Source organism: Dipodomys spectabilis, unplaced genomic scaffold (genome assembly GCF_019054845.1).
Source record: "Dipodomys spectabilis isolate Male_0828 unplaced genomic scaffold, ASM1905484v1 ptg000056l, whole genome shotgun sequence".
Taxonomy (NCBI): Eukaryota; Metazoa; Chordata; class Mammalia; order Rodentia; family Heteromyidae; genus Dipodomys; species Dipodomys spectabilis.
Window position 1 is genome coordinate 919,390 of NW_024870733.1, and position 20,094 is coordinate 939,483.

The 20,094-nt window shown below is 39.9% G+C and overlaps 1 pseudogene; it reads right to left on the reverse strand.

The window, feature by feature from the left end:
* Positions 1-17,562: 17,562 nt before the first annotated feature.
* LOC122108318 lies at positions 17,563-17,662 on the reverse strand (annotated as a pseudogene).
* Between the last annotated feature and the right edge of the window lie 2,432 nt (positions 17,663-20,094).

Consider the following 20,094-nt stretch of genomic DNA (forward strand, 5'->3'; position numbering starts at 1 on the left):
GGCTCAGATGGAGTTGTTTGTTGCACAGCTGTACAGGAGGGGGGCCTTTTTGTCTGTCTGTCCAGACCATGAGGCAGACTTCCTCCAGCAGCCTGGAGTGCACAGAAACCCTCAGGCTACACTGGGAACAGTGAGGGGAGCCCCGGAACATGCACTGTTTTGAAAGCACTCTCTGTGCTATGAAATCATTCTATTCAAAGCAAATTTCCTAGCTGAGTGCCTTTCAACATAGCTACTCTGGATCTTTACCAATAGAAATACATGCATACATACATGGGGAGACATGGATTTACTACTTTTTCTTTTTTGGCAGGTCCGGGGCTTGTACTATGAGCCTAGTCACTCTCCCAGAGCTCCTTTTGTTCAAGGGTGGTGCTCTGCCCTTGAGTTTCAGTCCCACTCATGGGTTTTTATATTCCTGTGATCCCTTAGAAATAAGAGTGTCCTGAACTTTCCTGTCCCGACTGAATTCAAGCTGCCATTCTCTACCTCTCAGCCTCCTGAAGAGCTAGGATTACAAGCATGAGCCTCTGAGACCTGGCTTTCTTTTATTCTTGTTGTTCTTTGTTTTATCATGACAATCTGAAATCTTCACAGTGTCATACTAATGGTTTGCATTTCGTAGTAAACTACCCAGGCCTGGAGTTCAAATGCCAGGACTGATACCTACAAATGGAGGGAGATTTTGAGAAAATCATTCCTATTCATGGGAATGCTTAATGGACTGTCATAAAAGTAACAATTAAATTCACAGTTGTTCATGATTCTCCTAAAGAATGCCACACAAAAAGTATTGGATTATTTCTTTCATTCTAGCACCATGGTATGATTCTCCTAATTAAAGAATACTGACTACTTTTACATTAATGCTTTAATAAGTATTAAACCATGATACTTCATTAAATGGAGGCTTAATTTAATAACTAATAATTCACAATATATATTATTCAATATCCTCATATTGTCTCTCTCTCATATATATATAGAGAGAGAGAGAGAGAGAGCAAACTACACATCTATCTATCTATCTATCTATCTATCTATCTATCTATCTATCTATCTATCTATCTATCTATCTATCTATCTATATCTATATCTAAATCTAGGCCACTACTATGGCTTGATCACACGTCCTCAGAACTGGCTGGCAGCTCAATTTGCCAAAGGCTTTGTCTACAACTGACACTTTCATGAATTGGGCATTGTGGGTTGTGAGTTCATATCCCAGCATGGCCAAAAGTTTATAGGTGGAGTAATAAGCGAATTTTGACATATTGTTTTTCCTTCTCTGTAAAAGTCCTGGGTCTCAGTATGATGTAAAATCCATGTGCAAATATATCCATGTGATAAGATGTAATAAATGAAATAAATATTATATATGTAATAATAATAAAATAAAGAATAAATAGATAAGGATAATAAATGTCATATGGGGTAAACCCATGTATGTAAAAAGATTTCATACATGAATATTATTTTTTCCAGTCTCTGGCTTGAATTTGGTCCTGGAAATTGGTCTGAATTTCTTGTTTTCAATGTTGGTGAGCTTCCTGTCCCCCAGAATACCACAGAGATACCCAGACCCTGAGTTCAAATCCCAGGCCTGCAAAAAAATGGTGCAAATTCCAAACCAGTGCCTTATTTTTTTTGGCCAGGCCCGGGGCTTGAACTCAGCTAGTAGCAACTCTGCCTCAGTTTTGATCATCCTAGGCTGGGGTGCAACCTCTGGACCCACAGCCCATCTTGAGATCCCAGGACCCAAGTTTAAATCTCGGGACTGGCAAAAAAAAAAAAAAAAAAAGTGAAGGGCTGGGAAGGTGGCTCAATAGTAGAGTGCTTGCCTTGCATGCATAAGGCCTTGGGTTGGATTCCTCACCACCATATAAGCAGAAATAAGCCAGAAGTGTTGCTATGGCTCAAGTGGTAGAACGATAGCCTTGAGCTGAAGATTTGAGGGACAGCACCCAGACCCAGACTTCTGGCCCCACAACAGACCAAAAACAAAAAAAAGGACAGGGAAAAAAGGAGAAGTATAAAACTTGGAAGTTCCAGAAGGCGGTTTTACATTGTTTTTTTTTCCTTTGCATTGTGACCATCCTGGGTCTAAATGACAGGACACAAAAAGTGTACATAACCTTGCACTGTTGAAGTTTGGTGGGCTATCAGGGAAGCCACAGCCTAAACCAGCAACCTAGGTCCGGGGTTCGGATCCCGGGACTGCTACCTACAAATGGCAGGAGATCCTAAGAAACACATTCCAATAGACATCCATATGAATGCAATGTTGTAAAAGTAACAATTACATTAGTATTTAGTGTATGATTATATTAAAATTATACACAATAATCATAGTACATTGACTAATTTTCAATAAATATTTCATTATGTATTTAACCATGATACTTAAATAAAGGAAGAAATAATTTATCGATAATTGATAGTAATATAGTATATATAATTTAATAATATGCAGACATCTCCCTCTTGTTTTATGTATATATATGTATATATAAAACAATCTACATATCTAAGTCTACACTTGTCACTCCTGGGGTTCTGTGGTAGAGTGCTCGCCTAGTATGTATGAAGCTCTGGGTTCGTTTCCACACTATCACATGCACAGAAAAGCCAGAAGTGATGCTGTCACTCCAGCACCAAAAAATCAAGTTAGAACGTTCTGACTGTAACTATAGAAGGCTAGGACTTCAAATACCTCATAACAGAGCAAGCCGAGGGTCTGAAGCTCATGGCTGCCATCTTACCTGACAGCCAAAGGTCAACCGCTGCAAACCAACTCTATTTAGCCAGACGTTGCTGGCTCACCCTTAGCTGCTTGAGGGATGAGATCTGACACTGGTGGGTTGAAAACTCAGCCCTGGCAGGAAGTCTGTGAGACTCTGAGCTGTGGCTCAAAGTGGTAGAGCTCTAGCCTTGAGGAAAAGGTCTTAGGACAGTACCCCCAACCTATGAGTGACATCCCCGAAGCTGACGACCCTCCCCCCCATTAACCACCCATCTATATTGTTAGATGTGAACTTGTGTGGTTTGTGACGTGTTTCTGAAAGAATGGTGATACTGATGAAAGCACCCGAATTCTAATGACAGCTTGTGGGATACAGCTATGTGATGAGCCCTTCCTGGGATGCTGGGTGCTGAGTCCTTCATGGGTTGCTGTATGCCGCGTCCTTCACAGGGTGCTATGCTATGAGCCCTTCACGGGGTGTATTCTTTCATCTGGTCCTTGTTAGAGCTCCACAAGTAAGATGATTGTGCTGATGAGAAAGTTGAAGCTCAGATATGTCCCCAAGGCAGGGCCAAATTTATGTATGTACTGAACTCTACTGACTTGTCTCCTGCAGACAATTGTTTTGGTTTAGTTTTCTCCATCATGAACATTCAACTTAGAGCCTAGGCACTGACTTTCCTCTTGGGCTCATGGCTAGTGCTCTACCTGTGAGCTAAGGACCCCTTTGCAGCAAAGTGTGTCTTTAGCTGAAGTCTGTCATCCTGCCTTCTCAGGAAGCTGAGGTTCTGGGTTCCAAACAACCCCAGACACAAAAGGTCCCACGAGAATATTATCTCCTATTCACCACTTAGAAACTTGAAGTGGAAGCTGGGCATTGGTGACTCATGCCTGTCATCCTAGCTACTCAGGATCCTGAGAGCTGAGAATCACAGTCCAAAGCCAGCCTGGGCAGGAGATTCCTTGAGATGCTTATCTCCAGTGAACCACCAGAAAGCCTGAAGGGGCACTGTAGCTCAAGTGGTAGAGTGCTAGACTTGAGCACCCAGTCCCAGACTTCAACTCCTCCAACTACAAGGAGAGAAAGAAAGAAACCTGAAGTGGAGTGCTGGGAATGTGTCTTAGGGGTAGAGTGCTTTGCATGTATGAAACCCTGGGTTTGAATCCTCAGTACTACATCCCTAGAAAAAAAAAGCCTGAAGTGGTTCTGTGGCTCAAGTGGTAATGCACTATCCTTATACAGGAGAAACTCAGGTACAGAGCTGAGGTACTGAGTTCAAGCTCCAGGACTGGTGTTTGCACACACACACACACACACACACAAAGATACCGTAAGTGAAGCTATGACACTAAATGGTAAAGAAAAGAGCTTCTGCTCTGAGCTATGGTCAGCACTCTGGCCCTGTGTTCAACCCCAAAATATAAACACTCAGAGCCCAACTAAGAGAGGGCGAAGGTTTCAAAACCTGATTAGTTTCACCAGCACTAGATGACAGGAAGCATTGTGATTTTGCACAAGTGCTTAGATTTAGCAAGCATCCGGAAAACTAGGGAGGCACCTATGCCAATTAGGAATCTTTTCATTAGGTTCAGCTCACTTGTTTTCTGCCAGAAGGACCCTTGAATTAATTGTAGCAGTTTGTTTCAACACTGGAACATAGTCTAACAAAGACAGGATGAGTGCAGGGAACTTGGACTGCCCCGAGAGGCAGCACAAATGAAGGATTCCTGTCAAAACAAAGCACTAGGGAGAGAGATAGCTTGAGGTACAAATAGGCCTTTTCCTCCTGGCCTTCAGAGTCTGCCCTCATCCTCATTCATTGCTCATCCTCAGTAATTGCTCCGGATGAATTGTTTGTTACACAGCTGTTCAAGAGTGAGGCCTTTTTTCTGCCTGTTCCAACAATGAGGCAGACTTCCTCCAGCAGCCTGGGGTGCACAGAAGCCCTCAGGCTACACTGGGAACAGTGAGGGGAGCCCCAGAACATGCACTGTCTTGAAAGCACTCTCTGTGCTGTGAAATCATTCCATTCAAACCTTTCTTCACAGCAACTCTAGATGGTCACTGATAGAAATATATGCATACATACACAGACACATAGAGTTAATGGCTTTATTTTTGTGGCAGGTCCTGAGGCTTGAACTGTGACCCCAGGCACTGTCCCTGAGTTCCTTTTTCTCAAGGAAGCACCGTATTGTGTCTTAACCCATGATTACCCTAGGCTGGTTTGCAGCATTTACACCCACAGATGATCCAGTCATCCTAGGACCCCAGTTAAACTCCCAGCACTGGCAAAAATACATCAAACCAACAAATATGGATGAGGAAAAAACCAGCAAGTATTACACAACCGTTTTACCTTTGTTTCCTTTGCACTGTGACAACCATGGGTCTCAATGACTCAGCTTGAAAATTGTATGTGACCTTGCATGGCCAAAGGCTCACAGATTGTTGGTAAAGCCTAAGCCCCACCCAGATACCTATGCCGTGAGTTCTATCTTCGGACTGCCACCTACACACAGCTGAAGATCCTAGGAAACTCGTTCCTATCTATAGGAACATTAATAGAATATTTGACATGTACAAATTGAATTACTATTTATCTAGTCTTTCTAGTATAATATTGTACGCATAAATATATATCATAGATTAATTCAATTAATAACTTCCACTGTGATTAATTAATGGAGGCATAATTTTAGACCAAATAATTGGTAGTAATAGAATATATAATTGGTAGTAATAGGATATATAAAAATAAGATGTAGACATCACTTTATATAGAGTTATACACTAGATTCTACATAAATGTCTGTCTCTCTCTGTATACATTTATTTATAGATGCATATTCATATGTAAATACACACACATTGCAATCTACATATCTATCTTTTTATATATTGGCCACTCCTAGAGCTTGATCTCAGGTCCTGAAATTTGCCTGAAAACTTCATTTGCATCAGACTGGTGTGCTAACATTGACCCATTCATGAAGTTGGCCTGCTAGGTTCTGAGTTCAAATCACAGAACTGCCAAAAACTTAATCCTAGTGGAAGAAGCCAATTGTCCCACTTGTTTTCCTTATAGGTGTCAAAATTCCTGGGTCTCAGGAATGATGTATAATACATAGGCAAATTTATGTCCTATGTAGTAGGATGTAAAAAATGTTATATGTGTAATCATACTCACTAAAATACATAAGAAATACATAAAAATAAAATAAAATGAATAACTACACTAACTGCAATATAAGTAAACATGTGTTTGCAAATATAAATCATGTATTTAAAATGTATATGAATATTATTTTTTTGAGTGCTAAGACTTGAATTCAGGCCCTGGGAACAGGCCTGACTTTCTTGTCTTCCAGCATGGTGAGCTTCCCCTTCCCCGACAATGCTGCATATTTTCCCAGAGTCTGAATTCAAATCCCAGGCCTGGCAGAAAAAATGGCATGAATTCCAAGCCAAGGAGCCTCATAATTTTATAAATATTTTTAATGAATTTATTTATTTATTTTTATTTTGTCAAGCACAGAGCTTGAACTCAGGTTGGGGCAACTCTGCCTCAGCTTTGATCGCTCTAGGCTGGGGTGCAACCACTGGACCCACAGCTGAACCTGGGTTCCTGGGCCCCAAAGATTTACAGGAAAAAGATAAATAAAATGACACAGATAAAAATCTGGCAACTTGCAAATGGCTATCTGTTTTACATTTGTTTTTTTTTGCAAGGTGACCATCTTAGGTCTGAATGACATTGATGAAAAGTTTTGTAACCTGACATTGCTGAAGGCTGGTGGGCTACCAGGCAAGCCATAGGTCAACACGGCAACATAGGCCCTGTGGTCGAGGCCCGGTCCTGACCCCTACCAATGGTGGGAGATCCTAAGAGGCTCATTCCTATTCATAGGAATACTGATGGAAGATTATGAATGTCAAGATTAAATTAGTTGTTTCTGAATGATACTACTATAAAAGTAGTGATTTTAGGAGGCTGATTGATTTTAATGAATATTTTGAAACATTGAAAGAATACTATTAATTACATGGATGCAATAGTTTTGTGACAATGGTTGATTAAATTAATAATTCATTAAGAATGAACACAATAATACTAATTACATGGGGACATAATAAATACCCAAGAATTGTTAAAAATGTAGTCTATATAACTGAAGAATATATAAACATCTCTGGTACTCAATAAAGATCTATATTTATTTGTGTACTACCATCCGCATGTCAATCTGTCTTATTTTGTCAACCCCTGGGGCTGAATCTCAGGTGCTGGTTGGCCGTGCTGACACTCGCCCATTCATGAATTGGGCTTTGTAGGCTTTGAGTTCAGATGCCAGCACTCACAAAAATTGAATCGTGGAATAAGAAGCACTGGTGACACATGCTTTCCTTTTCTGTGAGCATCTGGGTGTCAGGTATGACGTTTCATACATAGGCAAATCTATATCCCATGTAATAAATGTAATAAATATTCCATGTGTAATACCAGTCAATAAAATAAATGGTAAATAAATGAATAAAACAACAAATAAAATGTATAACTTCACTAAGCACAATATGGGGTTAACATACGGGGCTCAGTCTCATCGGCTGGGAACTGCCTAGCAGCTGAATTGGCTAGAGGCTGCTGTGCTGACAGTCACTCATTCATGAGCTGAGCTTTCTAGGCCCTGAGTTTAGATCCCAGCCCTGCCAAAAATGCAATCTTGGAGTAAGAAGTCAAGAGTGACACATATTTTCCTTTTCTATGAAATTGCTCCGTGTCAGGTAGGATGTATAATTCGTATGCAAATCTATATACTATGTAATAGGATGTCATAAAGTTAAAAATGTCATAGGTGGAAAAATGGTCACTACCATAAATGAAAAACAGATTGAATTAGTAGCGAATCATTCTGGGATAATATTAGACAAAATAATTATAGGACGTGGATTAAGTTTAATTAATATATTATTAAGCATTAACAGAATGAAAAGTAAATGGAGACATAGTTAAATACCTAATAATTGGTAGTAACACATGATGCATAAATTAATTATAAATAGAGGTCTCATTCTATAAAATATGTAATTATATGTATGGATGTATGTACATATATGATCAACAATAACAGTAAATTGAGTAATAATTAATGTTTTATTAATTGTTCAACTGGGATATATAATTAAATGGAGACATCATTTAATACCTAACATTGGTAGTACTATTAGCTATAATTTAATAATATGCATAAATCTCTCTCTCTCTATTTTTTTTTTGGGTCCAGTCGTGGGCCTGAAGTCTGGGCCTGGGCTCTGTCCCTCAGCTCTTCAGCTCAAGGCTAGCACTCTACCACTTGAGCCACAGCACCACTTCTGGCTTTTTTTTTCTGCTTATGTGGTGCTGAGGAATTGAACTCAGGTCCTCATGCTTGCAAGGGAAGCGCTCTATCACTGAGCCACCTTCCCAGCCCACATCTTTCTTTTTGTATATATAATATTTATATAAAGCAATCTCTATTTATACCTCATGCACTCCTGGGACTCGGTAGTTGAGTGCTCACCTAGTAAGCAGGAAGCTCTGGCTTCCATTCCTCAATACCATATAAAAAGAAAAACCAGAAGTTCTGCTTTCTTTCAATCAATTGTGTACTAGCCTGGAGCACAAACGCTTGGGGAGAGTGGCTAAGCCCTTACTAAAGGCCCAGGACTGCCGCCAAAAAAGGTAGACTGTTCTAACTGCAACTATAGAAGGTCAAGACTTCAAATACTTCATCACAGAGCAAGCTAGGAGTCTGGTGCTGACAGCTGCCACCTAACCTGACTTATCCAGATGTAAATCACTGCAACCCAGCTCCAACGAACCAGACGCTGCTGGCTTACCTCAGTCATTCCAGCAGCTCACGGGCTTTAAAACCCAGCCCTAGCAGGAAGTCTGTGAGACTCTTCCAAGTGGTAGAGCTGTAGCCTTGAGCAAATGTTATTAGAACAGTATCCCTACATTTCAATTCAAGCCCCATGGGTAACCTCCCCTGAAAAAAAACACTCCACTAAACCATTAGATGTGAACTTGTGTGGTTTGTGAAATGTTCCTCAAAGAATGGTGATACTGAAGAAAACACGTTGATTCTAATGACAGCTTGTGGAATACAGCTATGTGCTGAGTCCTTCATAAGGTGCTCTGTGCTGAGTACTGCACAGGGTGCTATGTGCTGAGTCCTTCACAGGTTGCAGTGTGCTGAGTCCTGAATTGGGTTCTGGGTGCTGTGTCTTTCACATGATGCTGTGTATTGAGTCCTTCAAACAGTGTCATGTGCTATGTCCTTCACAGGGTGCATTCTTTCATCTGGTCCTTGTAAGAGCTCCACAACTGAGATGTTTACACAGATAAGAATATTGAGGCTCAGATATATCTCCATGGAAGGAACAAAATTAAGTATAACTGAAGACTAGTGAGTTGTCTCCTGCAGACCATTGTTTTGTTTGTTTGTTTTTTCAGTAATGAACCTTGATCTCAGGACCTAGATTTTGACCCTTACCTCTTGGGCTCAAGGCTAGCACTCCACCACGTGGAGCCAAGGATCCCCTTGCAGCAGACTACCATGGCCTAGGGGTCGATAGATGAGGTTTGTCATCCTGCCTTCTCAGCAAGCTGAGATCTGAGGATCTGAGTTCAAAATTATCCCAGACACAAAAAGTCTCATGAGACTATTATCTCCAATTCACCACTAAGAAACATTAAGTGGAAGCTTGATGCTTGCAGCTCATGACTATCATCCTAGGTTCTCAGGAGGATGAGAACTAAGGATCATGGTTCAAAGCTAGCCTGGGCAGGAATGTCTTTGAGACACTTAGCTCCAATGGACCACCAGAAAACCTGAAGTGGTGCTGTGGCTCAAGTGATAGAGCACAAGACTTGAGCTGAAAAGCTCAGGGACAGCACCCAGTCCCAGACTTCAACTCCTACAACCAACAACATCAAAAAAAAACAAAAAACCCAAAACCAGAAACAATCTAACAAACCTGAAGTACAGGGCTGGGAATGTGCCTTAGGGGTAGAGTGCTTTGCATATATGAAACCCTGGGCTTGATTACTCAGGACAACATCACTAGAAAAAGCATGAAGTGGTTCTGTGGCTCAAGTGAGAGAAGGCTATCCTTGTACAAGAGAAATTAGGTACAGTGCTGAGTTCAAGCTCCATGACTGTATGCACGCACACACATGGACATACACACACAGACACACAGACGCACACAGACACACACACACACATAGACCAGAAGTGAAGCTGTGACACAAAATGGTAAAGCACTGGACTTCTCCACTGAACTTATGGTCAGCACCAAGGCCCTGTGTTCAACCCCCAAACCTAGCCATCCAAGGCCCAATTAAGAGAGGTCAAAGGTTTCAGAACCTGATGATCTTCACCAGCCTTAGATGACAGGAAGCTTTGTGATATCTAACATGTGCTTGGATTTCTCAAGCTTCCAGAAAACCAAGGAGAGGTATCATAGGCCCATTATCGCTGGCAATGAAACATTTCATTAAGTTCAGTGCCCTAGTTGTCTGCAAGAAGGACTTCTGAATTATATTGAGCACTGTATCTGAGCACTGGAATATAGTCTCACAAAGGCAGGATAAGTGCAGGGAACTTGGCCTGCCATGGGAGGTGGCACAAATGAAGGCTTCTTGTCAAAACAGAGCACTGGGAAGAGAGATAGCTTGGAGTACAAAGAGACCTTTTTCTCCTGGCCTTCAGAGCACACACACACTCATCCTCACTAATTGGCCCAGATGTGGAGTTGTTGTTACAAAGCTTACAGGACTGAGGCCTTTTGTCTGCCTGTCCAGACAATGAGAGAGACTTCAGTCCAGCCCACATCTGGGCTTTTCTGTGATCTCTTTTTTTTTTTATTTTAATTTTTATTTTTTGTGACCATACTGTACAGAGGGGTTACAATTACATGGGCAAGATAATGAGTACATTTCTTATCAAGCATTGCAGCCTCCTCCTTTGTTTACCCTTCACATCCCTTCCCAGCCTCCCTCCTCCCAATTCTCCCCCACCCCATGCACCAAACTTGTAAAGTTCATTTTCGACATGACAACTTGTACTTCTCATTGTTGCAACGGGTCCACCTGTATCCTTAAATGACTTAGAAATAACAGTGTCATGGACTTTCCAATACTGGCTGGATTCAAACTAAGATTCTCTACATTTCAGCCTCCTCAGAGCTGAGATTACAGTCAGCAGCCACTGTCACTTCCCTTTCTTTCATTCTTCATTTTTTACTCTGGACAAGCTGACTTCTTAACAGGGTCATTCCATTGGTTTGAATTTATAAGTAAACTACCCAATGTTCTTTATAGCTGCTTTCTCTGAGAATGATTTTCTCTCCTCATCTTCTCCTCTTGTCACAGGTTTGTAGCCAAAAGTGAGAAATGAGTGTTCCAGGATTTGGGAGCCAATGTCCACAGGACATGCCAGTTCGGTCACTTAGCATTGAGCTGCAGTAAATTTACTGTCTCAGGATGAGTGGATCGAAAGCTGGAATGATCCTCATGCAGTCTGCAATGCTCCTTTTGCCTGTAAAATGAACTAATAATTATGAGTGTTTCCAACCTTAAGTATCTAGAACACACTAGAAGCATATTCTAGTTTCTGTTTTTCTCTAGTACCTCTCGAGATTTAGACTAAAGGTTTGTGTGGAGCGGTTCCTTGGCGAATCCCTGAGGAAAGTTGCTCTCAGCAGGGTTTATTTACATTTTATTATTATGAGGCCAACACAGGAACAATCACAAATCGAGCAGGGGAAGACAAGATCAGGTTTCTTAGAAGTAACCGGTATTCAGAAAAATTAACTTGGGGAAAAAAATGGCAGCCTACTTATGTAAAAACTACCATTAAGAAAAAGATGAGGGAGTTGGGAATGTGGATTAGAGAGAGAGTGATTCCCTAGCATGCAAGAAGCCCTGGGTTCAATTCCTGAGTAGCACATACACAGAAAAAGCCAGAATTGGTGCCGTGGCTCAAGTAGTAGAGTGCTAGAGACAGTCCCCAGGCCTTGAGTTCAACCAAGAACTGGCAAAGAGATAGATAGGTAGGTAGGTAGGTGGGTGGGTAGATAGATGGATAGATAGATAGATAGATAGATAGATAGATAGATAGATAGATAGATAGATAGATAGATAGATAGATAGATAGATAGATAGATAGATAGATAGATAGATAGATACAAAGATGATAGATGAATCTGGTCGTGGATGTCAGGAGGGAAGAAGGGAACAATTAGCAGTCATGAGGCCTTCTGCATTGTGCCAGGATACCAGCATCGCATTCACATAACCACAGAGCAGGAAGACTGTCTCTCTCCCACTTTTCAGGCAGCTGAGGGCCCCAGAGCCAAGAGGGAAGACCCAGGTTCTAACTAAAGTGCTTGGAGAGAGAGGAGAAATGGCCCTGCCTCTCCTTGGACTGGGGATTACCATTAATGATTTCCAGAATGAAGGAAGGAGAATGGACTCACCAAGGTAGAAGAAGGGCCTTCAAATCTGACAGATGAAGAGTGAAAAACCCACTCCTTAAAACCAGAGATCAGGGTTTTCAACTCTGTTCCTCCCCTCCCTCCCCCCACACACTCACACACTAAACTGGCTCTCTATTGGTAACCTAAAGATAGCTTGAGGCTCCCTTCACCTGAGGGAGGAAGGTTAATCAGTCATTGTGTGAAGAGGCTGAGAAAAGCCTGACCCTGGTGTAACTCTAACAAATGTTTGAAGTTCTCCCCGCCCCACCCAACCCCTTTGCTGGTTGTGTCCGGAATGAATGGTTTTGCAGCTCACCTTCCTGTTGAGTGTATACATTCTGCTTCCTAATCCTGCAGGCCTTGGTCTCTTCACCTAGCCTGGCTTTTGCAACTATTTTCTGTCCTTCAAATACAGTGTTACAATGGAGTTCTTCCTGCTAACAGGGCTAGGGCTTGGATCCTGAGAACTTCATTTGAACCCAGGATGGGTCAATAATGTTTCTTTCCTGCTTCTATAGCTTGAGAACTCTAAGAACAATTAGAGTGTAAGTAACTTCTCATCACCAAGGGAAACCCAGGAAGCTCTTGAATATCTGACCTTTCAGAAGTGGAAGTCAGAGTGTCATAGACTTTCCTACTCTGGCTGGCTTCACCCTGTGATCTTGAGACCTAAGCTAGGGAGATGGGCATTAGCTACTAATTCTCTGCTAGGTTCAGAACTGTAATGACATTGTAAGTACAAGTCACAAAGGGCTTGGGAAGCATATTAACCCTTTCAACATTGGACCTTTCAGAACCCGGTAGGACACAAGGTTATAATGCTAGAATCTCAGAGGCTGGGCATATGGATCTACTAAACTTGAACCTTGAGCTCTGACTCCAATTCTGGTATACACCAGCATTCATTTCCCAGAGAATGTTCTCTTAATTAGCAAATAGGAAAGTACTTTAATTAACCCTCACTTTTTTCCAGTTGTGTGTCTTGAACTCAAGCCTGGGCATTGTCCCTGAGCCCTTCAGTTCAAAGCAAACAGTACCACTTGAGCCACAGTGTCTTTTGGTGATTCATTGAAGATGAGTCTAACAGGCTTTCCTTGCTTAGCCTTTCTTTGAATTGTGGTCTTCAGCGATCAATCTCCTGAGAAGCTAGTTTTCCAGGTGTGAGCCACCAGCATCTGACCTATTATTTTTGAAAGTCCTGGGGCTTGATCTTAGGGCCTGGGCACTCTCTCTGAGCTTCTTTTTCTCAAGACGAGAGCTCTACCACTTGAGCCACTCAACAGCTTCTGGGTTTTCCTGAGTATGTAGCACCAAGGATTCAAACCATGGCATTCATGCATGCTGAGCGAGCTCCTTACCACTAAGTCACATTTCTTGCCCCACCCTTACAATTTTATCCCTCAACTTGCCTATCCTCAAGAAAAGGCCTCTGATCATAAATCATCTAAAGAAATTCCTATAGGAAGGTGTCCAAAGATAAAGAAGAAAAAGCTCATCTGTGGGAGAGACTCTAAACATGTGAAGACTGTGACAAATGCTTCCATTTAATTATGTATCATGTTTCAACACTTAATAAAGTATAAATGAAAATGAGTCAATGTCCTAAATTATTGTGAATCATTTTATAATAGATGTAAAACATGTACTAAATATTATGTGTATAATAATACTAAATAAAATAAACAATAAATAAAGGAATAAAATAAAAAATAAAATACAAAATCAATAATAAAAATAATAATGTGTAATAAACATGCATATGTAAGTATATATCATATATTACACATGTATAGAAATATTTTTTTCCATTGCAGGGCATTCATTTGGGCCCTCAGAACTCTAGCCTGAATTTGTTTTCCTCAAAGACAGTAAGATTCACCTTCACCCATGGTGCAAAAGAGTTACCTGGAAAGTGAGATCAAATCACAGCAATTACAGAAATACTGGCCCCAGTTCCAAGACAGTGGCTTAATTTTTTAAATGAAAGCAGTTATGTTCCTTCAGTTCTATACAGAACATTTAAAAAAAGCAGTGTAGAATTTTGTACAGCTTTTGACATCCTTACCTTATCCCCAAAGTGCTTCTCTGAGCACTACATTGTTTCTTTTTTGTACATTTTTATTGCAAAAATGTTGTACAGAGGGATCACAGTTACATGAGCAAGGTAATGAGTTCATTTCCTATTGAGCATTGTTGCCTCCTCTTTTGTTTTCTCCCTACCATCCCTTCCCTCCCATCTCCACAACTACTCCCCCTGCCGAGCTCAGTCACTTTTTTTTATTTTTGGCTTGGCACAGGGTTTGAACTCAAGTAGTGGCAACTCTGCACCTTCCCTCACATTGCTACAGATTTACCAAGACCCTGAGTTCAAATCCCAGGCTAAGGAAGGAAACTGGCAGAAATTCCAAACCAGAGAGCTTTATTTCTTTTTAATTTAGTTAAATAATTAATTATTTTTTTATTTATTCTTTCTTTTGCCAACCACACGTCTTGAACTCAGTTCGTGGCAACTCTGACATCACCCTAGGCTGTGGTGCAGTCTCTGGACCCATAGCCGATCCTGGGATCCTAGGCCCTGGGGGTTTGCAGGAAGAAAAAAAGTAGGATACCACAAAATGTGGCGAGCTTCAGAGGGCTGGGGTATTATGTCTTTTTCTTTGCACAGTGGGTCTGAATGACAAGGCTGCAAAGTGGACATGACCTGCCATTGCTCATACATGCAAGGCAAGCACTCCACCACTGAGCCACTTTCTATTTTCTCATTCCTAGAAGAAGCTGCACATAAAAACAACACTGATCTTCATTTTCAGTCTGTACCTTTGAATACGGAGGAACATCTTTCCTCTGCTCTCCATCAATTACCTACTTTCCAGTTAGAATGACTTGGAATAATAAAAATGGAAAAAGAGAAAATAAATCATCATGAAAATAAACAGATGCAGAAAATTCACTGTATTTTTCTCACAAGTTCAACCATTACAAACTATTGGGGAAATACAGGGACACCTTATTCTCACTGGCACTGAAAGTCTCTAGTTAGGCAATTCTGATGAAGATAAGGAACAAAATGAAAAAGTGAGGAATCGTATCAATTGCAAGAAAAAAAAATGGAGTAGGATCCAAGCAAATTTCTTCTTTGGGCTGCTGAAAATAATCGGCTTACTAGAGTGTGGTGACTACTTTCCATAAAGGCCACTCATGTGAATACTAGGGATGACAATGAATATACCCTTCTTCATCGGGAAGCCTACAGTGGACACTTAGATATTGTCCATGAGTTGGTGGCTCAAGCAGCAGATATTCATGCAATAATTGTTAATGGCTGGACACCCCTGTGCAGTGGTTACTAGTGAAATAATACCAGTGTGGCGTCTTTCTTACTTCATCATGATGCAGATACCAATGCCCAAACTAAACGCCTCTTGACTCCCTTGCATCTTGCTGCTGGGAATATAGATAGCAAAGATACACTGGATCTCCTTCTGTTGAACCATTATATCAAACCAGGTCTGAAGAACAACTTGAAAGGAACTGCCTTTGATATTACCAAAAGGATAAGTATGTATCACTACCTCTTTGAAGTTGTGGAAGGCTGTACAAATTGTTCTATTCAGTTGTAATGGTTTGGTTGTTTCTTTTCTCTTTTTTTTTCTTTTTCTTTCTTTTTTTTTGTTGAGTTTTATTATTTTATTGTGAAAACACCATACAGAGGGGTTAAAATTACATGGGCAAGGTAATGAATACATTTCTTATCAAGCATTGTTGCCTCCTCCTTTATTTCCCCTTCCCATACCTTCTCATCTCCCCCCACTCCCCTCCCCCCTCATTACTCCTCCTCCCCGGCCGAAGTCGTAAAGTTCGTTTTTCTACATGACGTCTTATATATCTCATTGTTGCAATGGGTCAACTTGTATCCCTATTTAAACAATTTGTTTTTTCCCTTCCCCTCCACAAATCATACCAACATCAAATACAATGAAAGCAGGGATTATACGGTGGGGGAGGGACATACAAAGCAACAAAGAAATCATCTTATAAATATGTTAGAAACAATCACAAGAAAGAAAAAAATACATTTGAATCCTTATCTTGGGGCTCATTTCACCTAACATCAACTTATCTGACCATTTCTGCTTGTCTCAGACATATACTAGTTACAAATAAGGGAAACCATGGGATCTATGTTTCTTGGGGCCTGGCTTACTCAATATAATTTTTTCCAAGTCTTTCCATTTCCTAACAAATGGGGCAATGACATTCTTTCTGAGGGAGGACTAAAATTCCATTCCATAGAATTCTATTTTCTTAATCCATTCATCTACTTAGGGGCATCAAACAAGACCATACAAAAGCTACCAAAACAACTATGTTTATTGCAGCATTATTTAGCATAGCTAAGATATCAGTTACGTTTCTTAAACATCAAAATGCCAGTCCACTCTTTGTGTCCATACAAAATATTTTCAGAATTCAAATGACAGCAATATCTTACTGTAAAAATTCCGTGGAATTTTTCCAAGTGAATTGTGTGACTTTGATGTCAAATGTATTTGAGTTGTTTGTGTACATCTACAATGATTTCTGCAGAGTTTGTGATTTTTTAATCAGAAATAATTTGATCTTATCTGTTGAAATGAGTAGTACAGAAACTAAAGATATTTCTGCTTCTTGTCTGAAAAAAGTATATTTTAAAATATTCTATATTCTGTGTTTGCATAATATCCATAATCTGTTTCATTCTTTCCTAGATATACTTTGCATTCAACATTGTTTTATAATATATATATTCATTAATAAATGTGTCCTTTCAGATTGTATTCCATATAGAAAATTTAAGATTATTTTTTTTCTAGGTTCTTTTTTTTTTTTGGTCCAGTCGTGGGCCTGAACTCTGGGCCTGGACTCTGTCCCTCAGCTCTTCAGCTCAAGGCTAGCGCTCTACCACTTGAGCCACAGCATCACTTCCGTTTTTTTTTTCTTTTTGCTTATGTGGTGCTGAGGAATCGAACCCAGGGCCTCAAGCATGCAAGGCAAGCGCTCTACCACTGAGCCACCTTCCCAGCCCCTTTTTCTAGGTTCTTATAGTAGTATATTTTTTTTGGATAAAATGACAATGTTAACTAATTTCAAAAGTTTTGTAAAGGTTATTCCATGTAAAGGCCTTTCTAAGGTGAAGATTTAATACACTGATGTCAAACTAATGTTTAATTCTAACACTTGCATATATTGTTACACTTGTAATTTTGTAATCAACTTTTAAATAACTGTTTTTCATTTCTGCAACTGAAGAATGAAAAATATGGAATACTTCACGAATTTTCATATTATCCTTGTGCAAGTGTCATGTTAATCTCTGTATTATTGTAATTTGGGTATACGTGCTGCTGAAGCATGTAGTATCCTCTAAATTTAAGTAGTTAATGATGCAATCTTTATATAGGCTTATATCCTTGGGTGCCTCTTTGTAGCAAGGAAACCTTATTGTTCCTAACAATACTATTGATCTTATTTCCCTAAAATAATGTGTATAGTGGGAAAAAAATTATATTGTTCGGTCGATTGCTCACATTTGCATTTTTTGTCAATGACAATTATAAGTCTTTTTCATTTTAGATTTGATCATACTTTGAAGCACTTATAGCTAGGTCCTAAGGTGGTGACTTTTTCAAGTACTTATTTACGTAAATGAGTTAGCTTTGTGGAGCTAATAGATTCAAAGTAAGCCTTGCTTAAGAGCTACTTCTAAACTTCTGCAGCTGAAATTTTACCAAATGAGGTCTTACTGGCACAAATGTCTACCCTTTATCCTTCTTCCACATAGGAACATACCAACCAGAATATCCTACCCTGACAGCATAGTTTGTCTTACTAGAACAAAACTAATCTTAGTTACAAGGGATCATAGAGAGATGAACAGTTCAGACAGAACTGTTCAGACTAGAAGGTATTTTATCAAAATTTAAGTGTTTATTATACCTACCATTTCAAAAGTAGCTAACGCCAAGGTGAAAAAATTCTTCATATGCATGATTTCCTGATGTCTGGCCTGTCTACCTTCCAACCAGGCAGGAACTTACACTACTGCCTTTCTATCACCAAATATTTCCATAGCTCCAGGAGAAGTCCATGTTTCTCCTCATTATTAGGCCTTAAATTGGTAATGTTTTAATCACAGTGTTTCCTCTTGCCTCCAGGCTGTAAATCTACAAATGGTAAAGCTTTAGGTCTAACTCTACCTAACACTGAGGTACAGATAATGCAATAACACTTTAAAACAAGTTGTCTTTGATACCCTAACCACAACAGAACAATGCAAAACATGTGCCCTTTTTATTATATTACATATAGTTATATATTTTATATTTATATGTGCTGATTTCATATTTCACACAGTGAAACTTAGTAGAATTAATTGATAATTTGACAAATAAATTGATAATTATTTATTCCAATAAAGAGAATTGGAATATAAATAATTAGGTTTAGAATACATACTAGAATATAAAAAGTATCAATGTAATGTCTTCACTATAAACTTGTGATACCTTCTAAGTGTTCTTGTTCTTCTGAATTCACATGATAAAAAAAAATGTTGTTTTCCTCTAATCTATAAGGGATTTTACTCTGCTGCTCTGTTTATTGTTTTAACTCACTGGTTCCAAAATGTTTTTCTCCATATTTCTGAAGCATTCCTATTGATTATACCCAATTTTTTCTGATATGATGTATAAAAGATATTATTCTTTTGCAAGATGTATGGGTCCTAGGATCCTATGTCCCAGTTACCTGCATCATCAGATAACAGGGTCAAGACTTCTCAACTAGGCCCAGGCAACATGCCAACAGAAAGTAATTGAAGAGTCATGTCAATTTCTCATTTCCTATAATATTTCAGGGCCCCAATTCCTTGAGAAACAGGAATTAGCAGTAAGCAATAGTGAAATGCAAGTCAACTTAAAATGAAGGATGAGATCACAAAATCTAAGAGAAAGTACTGCAATTCAAACTTTCAATTTACAGATGACCAGCCCATATGAGTTAACAAAATCACAAAGTGTCACAAGATTATTTTTAATACCCCTCCCCTAATGATTAATGAAAGATTTCAGTCCAGCATAAGTGGGCCAGCAAAATAGCTCCTGGAAGGATAGATCCACAATTGGTCTATTAAGGCCAGGAAAACTTGACTTAGAAGTCAAATGTAATTCAGAGAAAAAATTAATTGAGAAGATCCTTAGTGCTTAATAACACCGTGAGATGTACAAGTTGTCATGTCGAAAACAAACTTTACAACTTTGGTGCTGGGGGCGGGGGGGGGGGGAGGGGGGAGGATCTGGTCGGGGGGCAGGGGGAGGATGCCAAGGGATGGGAAGGGGAAACAAAGGAGGAGGCAACAATGCTTGATAAGAAATGTACTCATTACCTTGCCCATGTAATTTTAACCCCTCTGAACAGTATTTTCACAATTAAAAAAAACACTGGTACTTCAGTAAAACTTGATTCTGTGGTATAAAAATGCTGTCATTCTCAAAATATTTAATCTCCTGAAAGTGTATTCTTTTTCTTTTTTTTTTTTTTTTACATTTCTTTTTTTTTGGGTCCGGTTGTGGGGCCTGAACTCTGGGCCTGGGCGCTGTCCCTCAGCTCTTCAGCTCAAGGCTAGAGCTCTACCACTTGAGCCACAGCACCACTTCCAGCTTTTTTTCATTTTGCTTATGTGGTGCTGAGGAATCGAACCCAGGGCCTCAGGCATGCAAGGCAAGCGCTCTAACACTGAGCCCTCTTCCCAGCCCCAAGTGTATTCTTTTTCAAATAATCTTTGAAA